The sequence below is a fragment of the Sus scrofa genome, chromosome 14 (genome assembly GCF_000003025.6).
Source record: "Sus scrofa isolate TJ Tabasco breed Duroc chromosome 14, Sscrofa11.1, whole genome shotgun sequence".
Taxonomy (NCBI): domain Eukaryota; kingdom Metazoa; phylum Chordata; class Mammalia; order Artiodactyla; family Suidae; genus Sus; species Sus scrofa.
Window position 1 is genome coordinate 21,564,422 of NC_010456.5, and position 18,177 is coordinate 21,582,598.

Genomic DNA, 18,177 nt, shown 5'->3' on the forward strand with positions numbered 1-18,177 from the left:
TAAAACTTACAGAAGAGCCAGGAACACCTTGGGATTTGAGTTGGTTATAAAGGGGCTAATTTTCCCTATTCTCTCATTCATTTTTGTTTGTTTGTTTTTTCTGCTGTACAGCATGGGGACCAAGTTACACCGTGTGGCTCGCAACATAACTACTCTTATTCATTTTCGATTCCCTGCATCAGAGTCCCACACCATTAGCAGAAATGACATTCTAATCTAGTCCCCTCTGGGGAGAAGTACCGCTGCATCCTTATTGCAGGATATGGGCTCAGTGCTTTCAGATGGATGAGGTCCTTAGAGTCAGGAAAATACATGTTTCTTCCTAGTGGTTCATGAGGTGCAGTTCTGTCAACATGGTTTCCTTTTTCTAACTGTATTAATTCGGCCTCAAAAGTCACCAGTGAATTGAAGTATACTAATTTAGATTTACTAAATGAGGTAGCTCAGCTACCGTGTACTTCAAACTAATACCTAGTTTTGAAGTACATGGTAGCAATTTATTTCTCAAACTTCTCTGTTATGATCACCGGGGTTGATTTTTGCAGGGGAACAGCAGATCCCTATAGGTCCCTTACATCCGATCACCTTGTCCCAGAAGATCTGCAAGAACTCAGTGGGCTAAACCATGCCTGGAATCTTATTGGGTGTGGGGTAAGGAGGAACTGGATAAATTTTATATTTTGATGAAATTATCTGTTTGAAAATATCTTTTGCCACCAGTTTAAGAAGCCATCTACACTATATACTATATTTTCATTATTTTCAGATTTGTAATTTTTTCAGTTAGCCCAACAATCCATGGATAAGTAAATACCACAATCTTATTCCTTTTTTTTTTTTTCTCCATTTTATTTGAATTGTGACTACCCTGTTGGAACTTAAGACTGAGAGACCAAATTCCTTTCAGTCACTTTACTCAAGCTTGGATTTTCACGGTCAGACTGAGGTAGGGTGTCTGGTGGGAGGAGTGAGGAAGAACTTGCTGCATCTTTAATGTACCGCAGTAGCCAGCGTGGCTTGAGTCTTAGGAAATGAGAAGGGACTCTCCGAGAACAAACAATGGGATACAGAGGCAGAGCCAGGAACCAAGGTGGACACTGGAATAGACCCCCAAGAGGCAGATTGGTGCACGCCTGAGAACAGTCTAAGCAATGCAAACTGGGAATTAACTGGGGAAGCAGTTCCAGGGCTCAAAGTCACAGAATGTTCCCTGTCCTTGGAACTGAGGGTCCCAGCAGCATCTGTCCTATGTTGTTTCAACTTGCTGGTATGTTAGTGGCTGATATTTTCCCTAATTCTCACATCAAGAATGTCTTCACATGCATCCAGATCCCAGCTCTGAGCCTTATGCCATATCTGATTAGACATTTGGGGTCCTACATCAGGTTATTTTATAGAAGTGTGAACATAATATCACCCAGAAAGATCTGGAGAGGTTATAAAAATGACTCCAGGAGTTCCCATTGTGGTTCGGCGGGATTCAAACCCAAGTAGTATCCATTAGGATGTGGGTTCCATTCCTGGCCTTGCTCAATGGGTTAAGGATCCAGCCTTGTGTGAGCTGTGGTATAGACTGCAGACAAGGCTCAGATCTGCTGTGGCTGTGGCTGTGGCTGTGTTGTAGGCCAGCAGCTGCAGCTTTGATTTGACCCCTAGCCTGGGAACTTCCATATGCTGCAGGTGCAGCCCTGAAAAAGAAAAAACAGAAGAAGGGACTCCGAATCCTTCCCTCCAAGGAGAAGGTAATGAAGGATCTGAGCTGGTCATAGGACTTCCTTTGGCCAACGGTCCATTAGCAGACAGGACACAAGCAGAGACTGAGGGCATATGCTGCTGAGGACATGTCCACTTGATGCTCTTGGAAAACCTGTGACACCACACACACACACACACACACACACACCCGTGGAAAAGCCCAAGCAAACCTTCCAAGTGAGGAGAAAACATGGCCCATTTAAATTCATCTCTAATTCCTGTGAAGCTCATTTCTATTAGATATTTTTGTCATTATTCTCAAAATCAAAATATTCTAACTACCTCATTAATATCCTGAAATTCTAAACTGTCTGCCTCGGCTTATCCCTGAAAAGAAAGGTGAAAACCACATCCTATGTTGTTGATATTCATTCTTTTATGGAGTTTGGTTACCAAGGTGACTGTTCCCATGAGAAATTTTAATATCAAGTATAGAGAATAATATTGCTTTCATTTAAAAAGTCTATGAGAGATAAAGGATATTTTCTTTAGAAAGAAAAAGTTTTCATCTTTATAACTCTTCCATATTCAACTGTGTTTTAATAAAATAAGAAACTTAAAGCACAGCAATCCTTAGATTCTTCTAGCTTTATTTTCCAATATTTTAAGATGTTAGTTCTATAACATCAGATTCTAAGGACACACCATGGCAGTGTTGTATAATTCATGCTCCTCTAGAACAGTTAATACATGGAAATGCTACTATATTTAAGCTAATTCAAAATTATATCATAGATTCCTCCGTAACTTTTTTTAAAAAGATCTACTTCAAGACACTCTTCTCAGAGAGTTTCCTGGTGTCCTAGAAGTTAAGGACTCAGCGTTGTCACTGCTGTGGCGCAGGTTCAGTCCCTGGCCCTGGAACTTCCTCATGCTGCAGGTGTGGCCAAAAAAAGATACTTTTTTCAATATGGTTTCTGAAATACAATATTCAAATACTATGACTTCATAACAAATTACTCAGAATTTGATGGTAAAAAATTATTATTATGCTTTTAGCATAATAATATGGGATAGTAGGAGAGGACTTGTCTCTTTCCACCATGTCCGGGGTCTAAGTTAAGACACAGAATGCAGGGGCTAGAACCCCCTTGAGGCTAGTAGCTATCAGCTGAGACCTTGGGTAGGGCTGTTGGCCAGAACTTCAGAAGGATGTAGAGACAATGGGTAACCCAACAGGTGGGACATAGTATCTCAGTGCTCTTCTAGTCTATATTGCTTCCATTGCATGCAAGTTTGACAATCATTTTTATGTTTAAGGATTTTTTTTTTCATCAAAGTACTTCTATCTCCTGCTCTCTTTTCTCATAGAACTTAATGGTCGTTTCCTTCTATACACTCCGGAATCTCTTTACATATAGGGGATATTAGCACTTTATCAGAGATTCTATTTGCACAGATGTTTCCCTATTTTATCACCTGTTGCTTTCCATGAGAAAGGTTTTCATTTCTAGGTCATCAAAATTATCATTCACTTCCCTTAAATGATTTGGAATTTCAATCACAGTTGGAAAGTTTTCCTACTTCCAATAGAGGGAATACCCATGTTTTCTTCTTGTTACTTGCATTATATAGCTTTTGTCACATAACAAAACACCCAAAATCGTGTGCATTGACATGAATTGGTAATTTTTTTTCTGTAAAGTGCCAGACTGTAAGCATGTAGGCTTGGTGGTCTGTAGGGCTCCTGTTGAGATCACTCAACTCAGCTGTATTTTGCTGGCTCCTGTTACCTTCTATTTTTTATTTTATTTTATTTTGTCTTTTTTCCTTTTCTAGGGCCGCTCCCACAGCATATGGAGGTTCCCAGGCTAGGGGTCTAATTGGAGCTGTACCTGCCAGCCTACGCCACAGCCACAGCAACACCAGATCCAAGCCGCGTCTGTGACCTACACCACAGCTCACAGTAACGCCGGATACTTAACCCACTGAACGAGGCCAGGGATCAAACCCACAACCTCATCATTCCTAGTTGGATTCCTTAACCACTGAGCCATGACAGGAACTCCTTCTGTTATCTTCTAATACCTTGGTTTTACAGACAGGAATTTGTCCTTGTGCATAAGCTCATCATGGTTATTTGCTTCTTAGATGGAAGGATGTAGAAGAACAGTGGAGAACACTGGAACCAAGATAATGCTCAGAGAGAAAAGAGTGAAAGGACCCTCCTTTGGAAATGCAGAGGTCAGGGAACTGGAAGTCACCTGTAGGAATATGCTCTGGGTCCCTCTCTGAAAGAGGAAAAAGCATTCCTCAATAATGTGTAGAGTTGAATAGCAAAATTATAAGGATAAATTGTAAGACTGTAGAATTCATATCACTTATTTTAAATAAATTCAAGTTAAATAATACATACATTAGTAAAAAAGAGAAATTTTATATTTATTACTAAGCCTGAATAGTCTAGGCTTATTAATTTTAAATTGTTCATATTACAATTGAAATTGTTATTACGAATCAACATTGAAAACCTTTTTGCATAAAGCAATGTTGTACCAAATATTATACAAAAAGGAAAGGCACATATGATTTCACTTATAACTGGAATCTAATATACAGCACAAATGAACATTTCCACAGAAAAGAAAATCATGGACCTGGAGAATAGACTTGTGGCTGCTGGGGAGGGGGGAGAGGGAGGGAGTGGGAGGGGTCGGGAGCTTGGGATTATCGGATACAACTTGGAATGGATTTACAATGAGATCCTGCTGAGTAGCATTGAGAACTATGTCTAGATACTTATATTATAACAGAACAAAGGGTGGGGGAAAAAAATGTATACATGTAAGTGTATCTTGGCCCCCATGCTGTACAGTGGAAAAATAAATAAATAAATTTTTAAAAAATATATCTTTAGGCAAAATATAATGAAAAAAAAGGAAAGGCAAAAACTCTCACGTGTTATTTTGATGTAAATGTAAATAAATTTGAACTACTTTTGATATAAATATTTAAGAAGTGGATAATGTATTATCAAGATATATGAGGATAAATATTTTTTAGAATTATTCTACAAATGTGAATTTGGAAAGGCAATTTTCTGTCACATGATATGAAAATTAATCGTAATATTTTAGGGGGTGCACCATGAATCAGGTGAATATGACATAATTCCAATCATTAACTTTCATAGAGAAAATGACTCTAAAAATTGTGTTAGGGAGTTCCCGTCATGGCTCAGTGGTTGGTGAATCCGATTAGGAACCATGGGGTTGAGGGTTTGATCCCTGGCCTTGCTCAGTGGGTTGGGGATCTGGCGTTGCCATGAGCTGTGGTGTAGGTTGCAGATGCGGCTCGGATCCCACATTGCTGTGGCTCTGGCGTAGACTGGTGGCTACAGCTCCGATTCAACTCCTGGCCTGGGAACCTCCATATGCCGCAGGAGCAGCCCAAGAAATGGCAAAGAGACCAAAAAAAAAAAAAAAAAAAATTATCTTAGGAGACATAGAAGACAGTATTTATCCTGAATTTTTTACTTAAGTTCTAAAAGCCTAATTAGTCATTTCTGAATCCAAGTAATGTGTTCAGAAACATTTTCCCTCTTCCCCACAAATTATGAACAAATTCCATCATTCTAGGATACAGGGATTCCTGGCTACATCCATGTTTTGATAATAGTATGCTTATGTCCGCGCTTGTGTGTGTGTATGTATGTGTGTGGGTGCGGTGAGTGTGTATGTGTGTGGTGTAAATGTGTGTGTGTGGTGTATGTATGTGTATATGTGTGGTGTGTGTGTAAAGAAAGAGGGAGATGAAAGAAAGGAGTTAAGCATTTCTTGTTAATGAACAGGGATTTCTGCCTCCTGATTCCAAGTCTAGCAGTTGTTCTGCAAATTTCCATCATGGCACTTTTATTTTCTCCCCTGGAGATGCTGTCCAGCTGCTGTCACAAGTGGAGAACTGACCTAGTTGCGTTGTCATAACACTTAGCACTGTGACCATGACAGCTTGTGGTCCACAGTCATTCGACTTCAGTTTAATGATAATCTTGGCATTAATGGGAGATGATCCAGTCAATTTAATTGTTCTCTTCCATATTGAGAAAGATACTTGCACCAAGTTTATCTGTTTGTTCAGAGCAAGTAAAATTATAACTAATATTGATAGAGAATAGACAGCTCCCCACTGTGGCTCTTTTTTCCAAAGGGCGACGGCAGCCGGGGGAGGTGAGGGGGAGGAGCCTTTGGTTGAGCTGATCATCTGGCAGGACCTGAAGTCTGCCTTATCCCCCTCTAGGTAGGATATCAGGGCCACCGTGCCAGACTTCATGAGTGTGATATATGTATTGCCTCAGTAAAGCGACTACTACTTTGTCACATGGACTTTTTTTCACAGTGACTATAACACAGATGATTTTAACAAAATTTCATCAAATAAACATTGACATTAAAAACAATTATGTTGTAAGTTCACTCATACACCATTGCTAAAGCATTATTTTCAGTCTTGCCTAATTTAGGGTCCACACAGTGATGGGTTAAGTCAAACATCAGTGGTACATACCTCTTCCCAACTTTGTGTTTGCCAATTCTCCACATAGTAGCTTAAAGCTGGCATCTGCAGGTATATTTAGCCACAGAAAAGATCAAATGCTGCACATCAAGGTTCTCTGATCTATGGAGGCTGGTGTTAATAAATATTTACCACCACAGCATATCACTGGGCAGCTGACTTTTTTCTTTTCAGTCTACTGTAATTATCTATATTTTTATTTTTTCTTCTGTTGTTTCTTCGTTCTGTCTTTTCAATATACTTTTTCATCATTTCCATTCCGTTTCAAGGATTCCCTTTATCCATTCATTTAGGGCATGCATTCCCTTACTTTTCATTTATCATCTGCCTTTCTCCCTTAGTCTTAAAGGTATCTTCAGACAGATGCAGTTCTGGGTTTATACTTCTTTTCTTTCAGCTCTTGAAAAATATCATGTCCTTCCTTCTCATCGACATGGTTTCTGATGAAATAGCTGCTGTCATGTGAATTGCTTACCCCCTCTGGGTAAGGTACTGTTTCTCTCTCACTGCTTTCAAGATTTCTTCTTTGTCATTAGTTTCAGAAGTTTAATTATGATAAACCTTGATGTGGAATTCATTGGATTTATCCGCTTTGATTGGCTCAGCTTCTCCAATCTGTACGTTTATGTCTGTTGGCAACTTTAGGAACTTTTCAGCCCTACCGTTTCCCACTTCTCCTTCCATAATTTCAGTTTACAGATATGAGGTATTTCAAGATAGTCTCCTAGATCACGGAGGCTCTGTTCATTCTTTTATAAAGTCTATTTTTTCCCTGTTCTCTCTGCAAGTTCACGGATTCTCTTCTCTGTCCTCTTCATTCTGCTATTGAGTCTAACCATTCATGTTTTTATATGATAACTGTATTTTTCAGTTCTAAAACATCCATTTGTTGCTCCTTCTAGTTCTATTTATTTTCTGAGACTTTTTATGTCTCTGTCAAGACTTCTAATTTTTTTTCATTTACATCAAACTTGTTCTTAATTGCACATGAAGCATTTTTATGATGGGTGCTTAAAAATTCTTTTCAGATAATTCTCACATCTGGGTTACATCAATGTGGGCATCTGTCTTTTCTCATTCAAATAGGGCTTTTCTAGTTCATGGTTTGATCAGTGATTTTCCATTATATTCTGGAGATTTGGGGTGTTAGGGAATGAAAAACTCAGTCTAATTTCAGTCTGGTTTATCAAATCTCCCAGGATACTGTGCCAGTGGGAAGGAGGCACTGGCTTCCAAGGCCACCTGGTGATGCCGTGCAGATCCTGCCTTAGCCTTCATGACACCACTGGAAGGAGGGGTGCCTTGCAGGCACTGCATAGATGCCCTGTAATGTGATACAGAGCCTTACACGGGATGGTGGGCAGAGTCCTGGATGCCTTCTACGCCTCCTCTGATACCCCCAGTGGGAGAAGGAAGGTTCTTGCCCATTGTTGGGTGGGGGTTAAGCCCAGGCACCCACAGATCCCCCATTGACACCAGAGTGGAGATTGCTTCTTGCTGTCCTCCTGGACCCCATTCCCACTCAGCCACTCTGACACCACCACACCAAAGGACAGGCATCTCTGGGGTCTCGGCACAACTGGCAAAGATGGATGTCCAGGCTCCCTTTCAGCCTCTGCTGATGGGGTGGGAGCAGCACCAAGTGTTTGTGTGGTATTGCTTGGGGTGGGCTGAACACTGTCTTGCAGGGACGTGCCTCTCCTGGTCATCAGGCTAGAGGGAGAAGGCTTTTTATGGGCTCCCTGGCTTGGGCCCACTGGCATCTCCAGGTCACTGAATTCCCCAGCACCCAGGCTGTGACAAATAAGTCAGGAAAAATCCTCAGAAAGTCACTGCTGGGTCATTCCTTGGGTCTGATAGCCCTGAGATCCTATCTTCTATCTACCTCTCAGAATCTTCTCCTGTTTGTTCCACACACAATTGACAGGGTTTTAGCTGTACGTACTATGGGAATAGGAAAAAGTGTGTCTAATGTATCTTGTCTGGAACCATGCTCATCCCATGTTTAATACCCTAGAAAATGCCAAGGTATGTATGTGTGTCTGTTTGTGTGTGTTGGGATTGGGGGGAGATCAGATTTAAGCCTGAGGTACTGCCAGAGAGAACAGAGTGAAAAAGCATCTATGATGCAATCCCAAATATGGAATTCCCAAAATGTTTTGAGGTATGACAGCATGATTTGAAAAAAATGCATTATTTCCTAATCCACATTTGTAAGTATTACAACATTCATTTAGGCATTTACTTCAAATCTCTGAAATGAACTTGAGTAGTTTCCTCAAACTTTCCATCCCTCAATGTCCCCACTTGGAAAATGAAGATAAAATATCCCCAGTTGATTATAATTATGTTTAAATGAGATAATATGTGAAAAATCCTCAGACACATTATTAGCACCCAGGAAACACTCAGCAAATATTAGATACTAATGAAATTAACTATTAATGTTATTATACTTAAATATAAGCAAGGTTGTTATCATATTACCCTCTGTGAATACTTGTATTCAAATATTCAAAATTATACCCTTATCAAAGGAAGATGGCATCAGAGAGAATACATTATAGGAGCCTTTGTTTTTGTTTTTTGGGATTTTTTTTTAAAAATTCTATAGCGACTCAAATTTAAAAATATAAGTACTAATATTAAGTGGATTGCTCTTATTTATTTTTATCATTTTAAATAAAATAATTACATTTATTGGGTGCTTATGAAGTGCCAGATTTTCCTCTGAGTGCTTTTTATGGTACTATTCACCATACAGATTAGGAAACTTAAGCACAGAGAACATATTTACGACAAACCTTGCGTGGTTATTATCAGTGGAATCAGAGAGTTTGCCCCAGAGTTCACATTTGCAAGCAACACAATTAACTGTCTTGTAGTAATTTTGGTAGAATCTGAAATACTTTTTTAAAAGCTATAAATCTGAAAATTCATAAATATATTAAATCATTAGCATCCTACTCTACTGCATGATCACTAACACTGGAGTCAAACACAAAAGGTGGGTGAAATCCACACATGTGAAAACTGTTACACACACTTAACCCATCAATGCAACAGAAATTCAGAAAATCATTGTCAAAACCAAAAACACCTGAAAACCATTTTCAATCCCTTTAAAATAAATAAAAGGGTGATGTTAAAATTTTTGAACGAAACTAAGAGGAGTTTTCATGAGCAAGTCATTACTTATTTTTGCTTGGGGAAAAAAATCAAGCAAAATATTTCTGCATTTTTTGACTCCTTTATTTTCTCCTCAACTTGGCATCACAATAAACACAGACCAAAGCTTTGCCCAGAATCTGTTTGAAAGATACATCTCACTTTTCCAACTATGAGAGAAAAAATTGGCATTTCACATCAAGTAATTGAAATCAGGGATGGGTTTATCCTACAAATCACAAGTATACATATAGAATTATTTTTCAGCACATTCAAGATTTATGCATATATACAAATTCTTTTTTTTTTTGCTTTTTGCTTTTTAGGACCACACCAGCAGCATATGGAGGTTCTCAGGCTAGGGGTCGAATCAGAGCTACAGCTGCCAGCCTATGCCACAGTCATAGCAACGCAGGATCCAAGCCATATCTGCGACCTACACCACAGCTCAAGGCAACACCAAATCCCAGATTCACTGAGCAAGGCCAGGGATTGAACCTGCATCCTCATGGATTCATTTCCCCTGCACCACAATGGGAACTCCCCCCTCTTTTTTTTTAAATGGCTGCATCCATGGCATATGGAAGTTCCTGGGCCAGGGAGTGAATCTGAGCTGCAGCTGAGACCTACCCTGCAGCTGTAGCAATGCCAAATTCTTAACACGCTGTGCCACAACAGGAACTCCTATATATGTAAACTTTTATATTTTTATATATATTAAAAATTCTGGTTGTATCCTTTAAAAATACGTCAACAGAATTATTATAATTATTTTTATAATAAATACCAACTTTGTTGGAGTATTTTTAAAGGGTACAGCCAGGATTAAATATGTACGATACATGTTACATATATATTATTTTTAAATGTACTCAGAAAAGTAATACGCTCTTATTTAATTCTACCTTGTGAACCTAAGAGTTCCTATTGCGTTTCATTATAAATATGAACTGTTTTTTCTGAAGTTTAGTATTTGAAAATAGCTGAAAATGTATTTTTTCACCAATTTGCAATGTTCAACATCACTGATTATTAGAGAAATGCACACCAAAACTACTATGCAGTAACACCTCACACCTCTCAGAATGGCAATCATTAACAAGTCAACAAAGAACAAATGCTGGAGAGGGTGTGGAGAAAAGAGAACCAGCCTACACTGTTGGTGGGAATTAAATTGGTACAGCCACTATGGAAAACAGTATGGAGGTACATCAGAAAACTAAATATAGAACCACCATATGACTCACCAAATCTACTCTTGGGCACATATCCAGACAAAACTTTCCTTGAAAAAGATACATGTACCTGTATGGTCATTGCAGCACTCTTCACAATAACTAAGACATAGAAACAACCTAAATGTCCATCAAAAGATGAATGGATTAAGATGTAGTATATATACACAAAGAAATACTACTCAGCCATAAAAAGAACAAAATAATGCCATTTGCAGCAACATGGATGGAACTAGAGACTTTCATACTGAGTGAAGTAAGTCTGAAGAAGAAAGACAAATACCATATGATCACATATCTGGAATCTAATATACCACACAAATTAACCTTTCCACAAAAAGGAAACTCAAGGACTTGGAGAATAGACTGTGGTTGCTGAGGAGGAGAGGGAGGGAGTGGGATGGACTGGGAATCTGGGGTAGTAGGTGAAAACTATTGCATATGGAGGACAAGCAATGAGATCCTGCTGTATAGCACAGGGAACTACATCCAATCACTTGTGATGGAACATGATGGAGGATAATGTGAGAAAAAGAATAAAGAAAAAAAATATGTATATATACATATATATGTATGTATGTATGGGTCACTTTGCCATACAGTAGAAATTGACAGAACACTGTAAATCAACTATAATGGAAAAATAAAAATCACAAAATTAAAAAAAATTAAAACCTTGAAAAAATGAAATATCAAAATCTACACAGCTTTTTGAGGGCTGTTCTACTTTTACTCTTGTGTGACTAGGTGTATCAGAGTTGAATAATTCAGTAACCATAGCAACAGTGAAATAATTCATTAACTTGGCAATGTAATATAATTGTGTTATTTTCAGGAAAATTATGTTATTTCCCTATTTCAGGTTGTTGTATTTCTCATAGTTTTGACATATTATATGTTGATGAGCTTTTCTTTCATAGTCTAAAAGCTGTTTGTGACATTTTGTGATTTAAATAACTTTCACCATAACATTTCATGAACTTGCATCAACTTATAATATCAGCAGTACAAAAATACATTTGACACATGTTAATCTATCCAAAATGTCATACTTAAATTACTGTGTTTAAAAGTTAAAATGCTTTCATTCAGTTATTCTAAGGTTACTAACCATATTTTTTGAGAAAGAAGGGATTCATATAGAGGATATATTTCTTCTGTTCTTATTCTGCACCGTGTATACAGTATTTATTTTATATTTTTGGTTCAAATAATGACACTGAGCTTGGAAGACAATCAAAATCTGAGGAAAGGAGTCAAGTACAGAGTTTTGAAGGTCTAAATGTCACCACCATTACGATTCTGCCCTTCATAGAGTTGTAGTGGACGGAAAAGCCAAGAGGATTATTTAAAAGGTTGGAACTTGGAGTTCCCGTCGTGGCGCAGTGGTTAACGAATCCGACTAGGAACCATGAGCGGGTTCGATCCCTTCCCTTGCTCAGCGGGTTAACGATCCGGCATTGTCGTGACCTGTGGTGTAGGTTGCAGACGTGGCTCAGATCCAGCGTTGCTGTGGCTCTGGTGTAGGCTGGGGGCTACAGCTCTGATCCGACCCCTGGCCTGGGAACCTCCATATGCCGCGAGAGCAGCCCCAGAAATGGCAAAAAGACTAAATAAATAAATAAATAAAAGGTTGGGGCTTGTATTTTTTTAAGCATGGATGTATGTTTTTAAGTGTCCTGGTATGATGGTTTTACCAATAGAGAACCTGGCACAGGGTATAGTTCCTCCTGGTGATTGATGTCCTGGCCAGCTTTCTTCCTCCAGCCGTTTGGCTAGACTGGTCCCACGCGACTTCTCCTACACATGGACCAGGTCTCTACTGCACAGCAGGCAGTGTTTTATGGGATGGATCAAGAACTAACTAGGCCCAAACAGACTACATGGAAAAATAAGGGTTTTTACATACCCTCAGTCACCTGTTCATAGGTGACAAAGGCAATAAGGAGATGAGCTAGAAGTTGGACACAGAAGCTGGGCGAGGGTGATGCTGGCCTGGACAAGGGCAGTGAAGATGGCGAAGAAAAAAGGCAAGGACCTGTGTCAGAGGGCAAGTGTGCTGGCAAGGCTGGATGGGGTGTCAGGGAAGGAGGGCTGAGGGAGGCTGGTTTCCTGCATCTGCAGAAAGCAACTGGAGAGTTGTGGAGATAGGAAGACCACCAGGAAGCAGTCTGGGAAGAGCATGAGTCCAGTTTTAGTCCTAATGATCTCAGAGGCATCTGTGGTGAGAAATGCAGAGGACATCTCACCTAAGAAGTTGGTCTCTGAGCCTGGGGCCTGGAGGAGTGGCTATATCTGTAGCATCTATGTATGTGCCATCAAAGACACACAGGTAAACATGATCAGTCAGGAAAGAAAATGTAGAGAAGTTCCCCAAATCGCAAATAGTGATACTCTTAATAAAGATCCTAGTAATGAGATTGTCTTAATAATTACATTAATATTGAATAGTAATGGGTATGAATTTATATATTTATAAAACTACCAGCATTAACTATTAATGTTGAATAGTATGTTCATATTAAATGTGTTAATATTTAATTAATATTATCCAAGTATATGATACAGCTTAGAGAAAATTTATGCTCTAAGGATAAAGAGAAAATGCGATCTTAATACAATCCACAGTATAGATAACACATGTCAACAACAAAATGTCTAAGAGGAAAATAATCTTATAATCAACAATCTATTTCCAAAAGAATATGAACTACAGTACAACAAAAATTGAATACAAGAAAGAAAACTCTAAACCCCAATAACCTCAGATACAAGAATTTCATACTAGGAAATATTCAAATGTTTATTTTATGTTGACTAAGGCTTACTCCATCCAGAAGACAAATCATTATTCTACCTTATCTCATAGTTCTCAATTGTTTCACCAGAAAAGGAGAAATTTAAGGAGAAATCAACATACACAAAATCAGAGTGGACGATTTATAACACATCTGTGCCAGCAAGTACTACACTGACCTTGTGAACTTGCCAATATTTGATTACTTTAATCTATGAAAATGGCAGATTGACATATTTAATTGACTAAAAGAAATATTAAAACGGGTTTGAAGAGCACATGTTTAAAACTAAAAAAGGCAAAAAATACCTCTGCTTTCACTGAGCTTTTACACTCTGGAGGAACCAGAGCCACCAAGGTTGATCTAACGAAATTGAAACAGATTAGAGAGAGAGAGTAAAATTCCTATCCCTGCCAGAGGCCCTGGCCTCCTGAAATGAACATGACCTAAAGACAGCGAGTGTTTGCTTTCACCTCCAATGCACACACTTCACCACATGCCATCGCAATTGGATGGGTATTCATTGGTCTAGTCCATTGCTTTTATCCAGACAGATGATAAGACCTCTCTTATCTCCCAGAGAAAGTCCAGATTAGGTCTGGGGTAAACCTAGAGTGCCAGACAGACCACAGCATCATCTCTCTAGCCATGTACACACGTCAACAGGAGACAGTCCAGAGAAGGGGAATTCTCTAGGCAGTGCACTGAAACACAGGGTCTACCTGGCTTCTGGGTAGATTTATCCAAGAGATTACAGTTAAGATTCAGTCCCGGAGTTCCCATCGTGGCTCAGTGGTTAACGAATCCGACTAGGAACCATGAGGTTGTGGGTTCGATCCCTGGCCTTGCTCAGTGGTTAAGGATCCGGCGTTGCCATGAGCTGTGGTGTAGGTTGCAGAGGCGGCTCAGATCCCGCGTTGCTGTGGCTCCTGCGTAGGCCAGCAGCTGCAGCTCTGATTAGACCCCTAGCCTGGGAACTTCCATATGCCACGGGAGCGGCCCTAAAAAGGCAAAAAGACAGAAAAAAAAAAGATTCAGTTCCTTACATTTCCAAGGAGACCCTGCAGGAGGAGAGTGGGATGGCTGCCCTTCCCCCTTTACAAGCAGAGAATAACAATTTTTCTTCATTGTTCACCTATGGGGTTTCCAAGTATCACGTAAAGTGACTGACCTGGCACCGACCACGTGGGCCGTGGGATAAGGACTAGGGTAAATGCAATGTCCATGTTCTTATCCTTTACCATGAGGTATTTGGTAAGAAATCTGATTTTGACCCAGAATACCTCATGTTCTCATTCACATTAAATGAACAAAGATGAATATTTAAAAAAGCAACAGATAGCTTTGTATCCAACAAAAACACACATATCTTTTAAACACCATTGAACTATTGAAAATAAATAAATCTTAACAAATTCTCAGAACAAATATATAAAATTCTTTTTTTCTCACTTAACCAGAGTACAAAATAGAATCAATAGAAAACTGATTGAATAAATTCCTAAGTATTAGCACATTGGAGTATAAACTTTATTTTTTAATTCTTATATTTCTGAACATTTTATTCTGTAGAATTTGATTGACAATATTACAAAGAATTTTCATAAATGCAAAAGTCTAAGAAATCCTCATGTATCTATTACCTAGGCCCTAAACCATTAACCCACAGCCAATCCTGTTCCAGCAATAATCCATCCGCAATTATCATTGATTAGGGAGAGTGACAGCACTACCTCCAAGAAGAATTGCTGCTTAATCTGACTGAGGATGCTGTGACGGGTCCTGCATCCACCTGAGATGATGAATTCCAGACACCAGCTTCTCCTGCTGCCCCACCTCCCAGAGCCACGCCTTGTTCCCCCGGAAGCTGCTCCCACCTAGGCACGACAAGCACATTCCTTCTGCAAGAATCTGGCCCTTTCTGGAGCTGGTAGTACCAAATAGAGACCTGCACAGGTATTTTCATTCAATTCTCTCCTTTTCATCCATGTAACACAGAGTTTTCTTCTATATTTTAGGTGATGTTAAAAATACCCTTAACCTACTTAATCTGTGAAAGTGGGTTAAAGAATTTGGAAAAGGCTATAAATTATTAAAATTTGCTCATAGAAGTCACTCTGCAGCCACACAGTAGCACAAAAGAGAGCTTTGTTCCAGGAACCATCAATGTGAGAAGCCCAGAAATGATCAAAATTGACATTTCTTATTTTGGAATAAATTCCCACAGTACAATGACTTTACTCTCAACTGTTAAACTTAGGTGGTTTATATAAGGCATAAAACTGCTAAGAAATCGTATCTGTTATTTCACATATATGATAAAATTTTTCTTGTATTTTTATTTAATATTAAAATGTGCAAAAAATGTGAATTGATTCTTCTAGCCATCAGTTCTATCATTTAACTTCCTCTCAAATAAATATATTTTTACAAACTAATCATACTTATATGTGAAAGGTTATTTTCATTTATAATAGAATAAAATGGTATTATTCAAGTCATGAAATAATGTAGATCTAAAACATTACTGGCAATAACCAATAAGTGAGAAAATGACTCAAATATTCTGAAAGAAAACAAATAAATGCCAAGCACAGTAACAAAGGAATAAGGTGAATAATCACTTAAATCAACTCTATGACCTGGCTTTGCAGCTGATTAAGTATGTCACACATTAATGGTAATTTATTATTGTAAGAAACAAAGCTGCATTACAGAAACTGCTAATACATTTTCTAATGCTCAGAGCATCAATCTCAAGGATTAACATCCCAAGTCACAAAAGCCAACACATTCATTTAAGTGAACTGGTCTCCATGCTTCAGGAAATTTCTAACCAAGAACAATCAGCTGAGCAAAGCAGTAGGTTCCGTGTGCTTTCAGTATGAAAAAGGGATTGATCATAATAACGAAGAGTGTTCTGTGATTTTAAAAGTTTATTAAATGAGCCTTCACCTCTAATAAATTTAATGTTAATAACAGCCTATGAACCGATATCTTTTATAGAAAACATTTGACTTACCAGTCAGTTATGACTATTAAATTTTATTTTGCTCCAGATAGAAATCCAAGTGCTTGAGAATTCCCCTCTTTTTCCAGGCTTACCTCTTCTACACCAGCTACATACTATTTTCCGTTAAACAAACCACACCTGTTTTCATTATTCTTGCATAAGACCCTGCATTGCCTACATCCAGTGTCATATTGAAGCTCATATCTTTGAATTTCCTACCCCCTCATCTGCTTTTGAAGACTTATTTTTGAAGTCCTATAATATTTCAGTGAAACATCTAAGATCCCTTCTGTCACATTTACACTCCCATGTTATGCTTCTTTTTTTTTTTTTTTTTGGAGTTACATGGGGCAATAGAGGCACATGAGACTCCGCTATTGTCCTAGAATTGATCTTATTCTCTAAGTCAAGAACAAAAGATACATATTAATCTGCCTCTGAGAGCAGAGGTCTCCCTATAAGGGTCATCATCACCTCTCTGTGAAACTTGTTTGAAAGTGCACGTTTGGAAAACAATCAACCCCGCATCCTTACCATAGTCAACTTAGGTTCAATAAAGGGAAAGTGACAGGAGAAAGGGTGACCTTGTAGAGGATTTCGAGGTGAGTGGATCAGAGGGTCCTCTTTTCTCAAATAGCTTCCAGAACAATGTATAAAGATTCTCTGCATGGGATGACCAATGTTTCCATTTCTAGCTGGCTATCTGCTTACTAATAGTGTCTAGATAATCAGGGTTAGGAAAAGAAAACTGCCAAGGATAGTGTGTTTGGTGTCAACCAAGAGACAGAGAGGGGTAGGGCTTCTCCTTTGGATCACCAGCTCCTAAGGGGATTAGAAGAAAGATTCTTTACTCAGAGGACTGCCCAAGAATTAAGGACAATTTCCAATTCTGTTGCAATCAGATGGGTGAAAAATCATATATTCTAACAAAATGAAGTAAGTTGACTCAAGCAGGATCAGGGAAACAAATGGCCAAAGACATGTTCATGCCTAATGAAGTTATTCAATATAAAACTTTCATCAGCATTTATTCTTAATGTTCAATTATTCATTTAAAAACAGGTTAGAGATAAAACTTCATTTTTAAGGAACACGGTGCATTTTTCTTTGAAATCCTTATTTGAGGCATTTTTTACAACTTGTGACCTCCATTGATGGAACTGAAGAAACTTTATTGAACTCATACTAAATTGCAGGTACTTTGAATAAATGTTTCTGACTTTTCAGTTGAAGTAAATAGCAAGTCTTTAATATTTGCAATATTACAAAATAATATTGCAATTTGATCTCCCATCATTTCTCCAAACATATACATGTCTAGACATTTACTACCAAACATACTCTCCCCAATCATGGCAGTTTCATCACATTTTCCAAACACATCTCGAGTGGATTCTTGCCTCCAGACTTTTCCCACAGCCTTCTTCCAAGAGTGGCATGGACACAGTGGGCAGGAAAAGGGCAGTTGATCTCTCTGTCAGTTTTTTGTTGCTACTATGACATGTCACCAGAGCCTCATGGCTTAAACCAACAGAAATGTATTATCCTACAATTCCGTAGAACCAAGTCCAGCATGGGTCTCAATGGGCTAAAATCGTGTTCTTGGCAGGGCCGCGTTCCTTTCTGGATGCTTCAGGGGAGGAACTACTTCCTGTTGTTGGCAGAGTTCAGTTCCTTGTAAAAACAAATTATATCT

General features: G+C 38.6%; 1 long non-coding RNA gene across 1 annotated transcript in view; it reads left to right on the forward strand.

The window, feature by feature from the left end:
• Window positions 1–15,875, forward strand: part of LOC110256686 — a 187,289-nt gene extending 171,414 nt beyond the window's left edge. The window contains exon 3 of the long non-coding RNA XR_002338564.1: window positions 15,184–15,875. This is a non-coding gene — a long non-coding RNA (uncharacterized LOC110256686). The remainder of the gene's footprint in view (window positions 1–15,183) is intronic.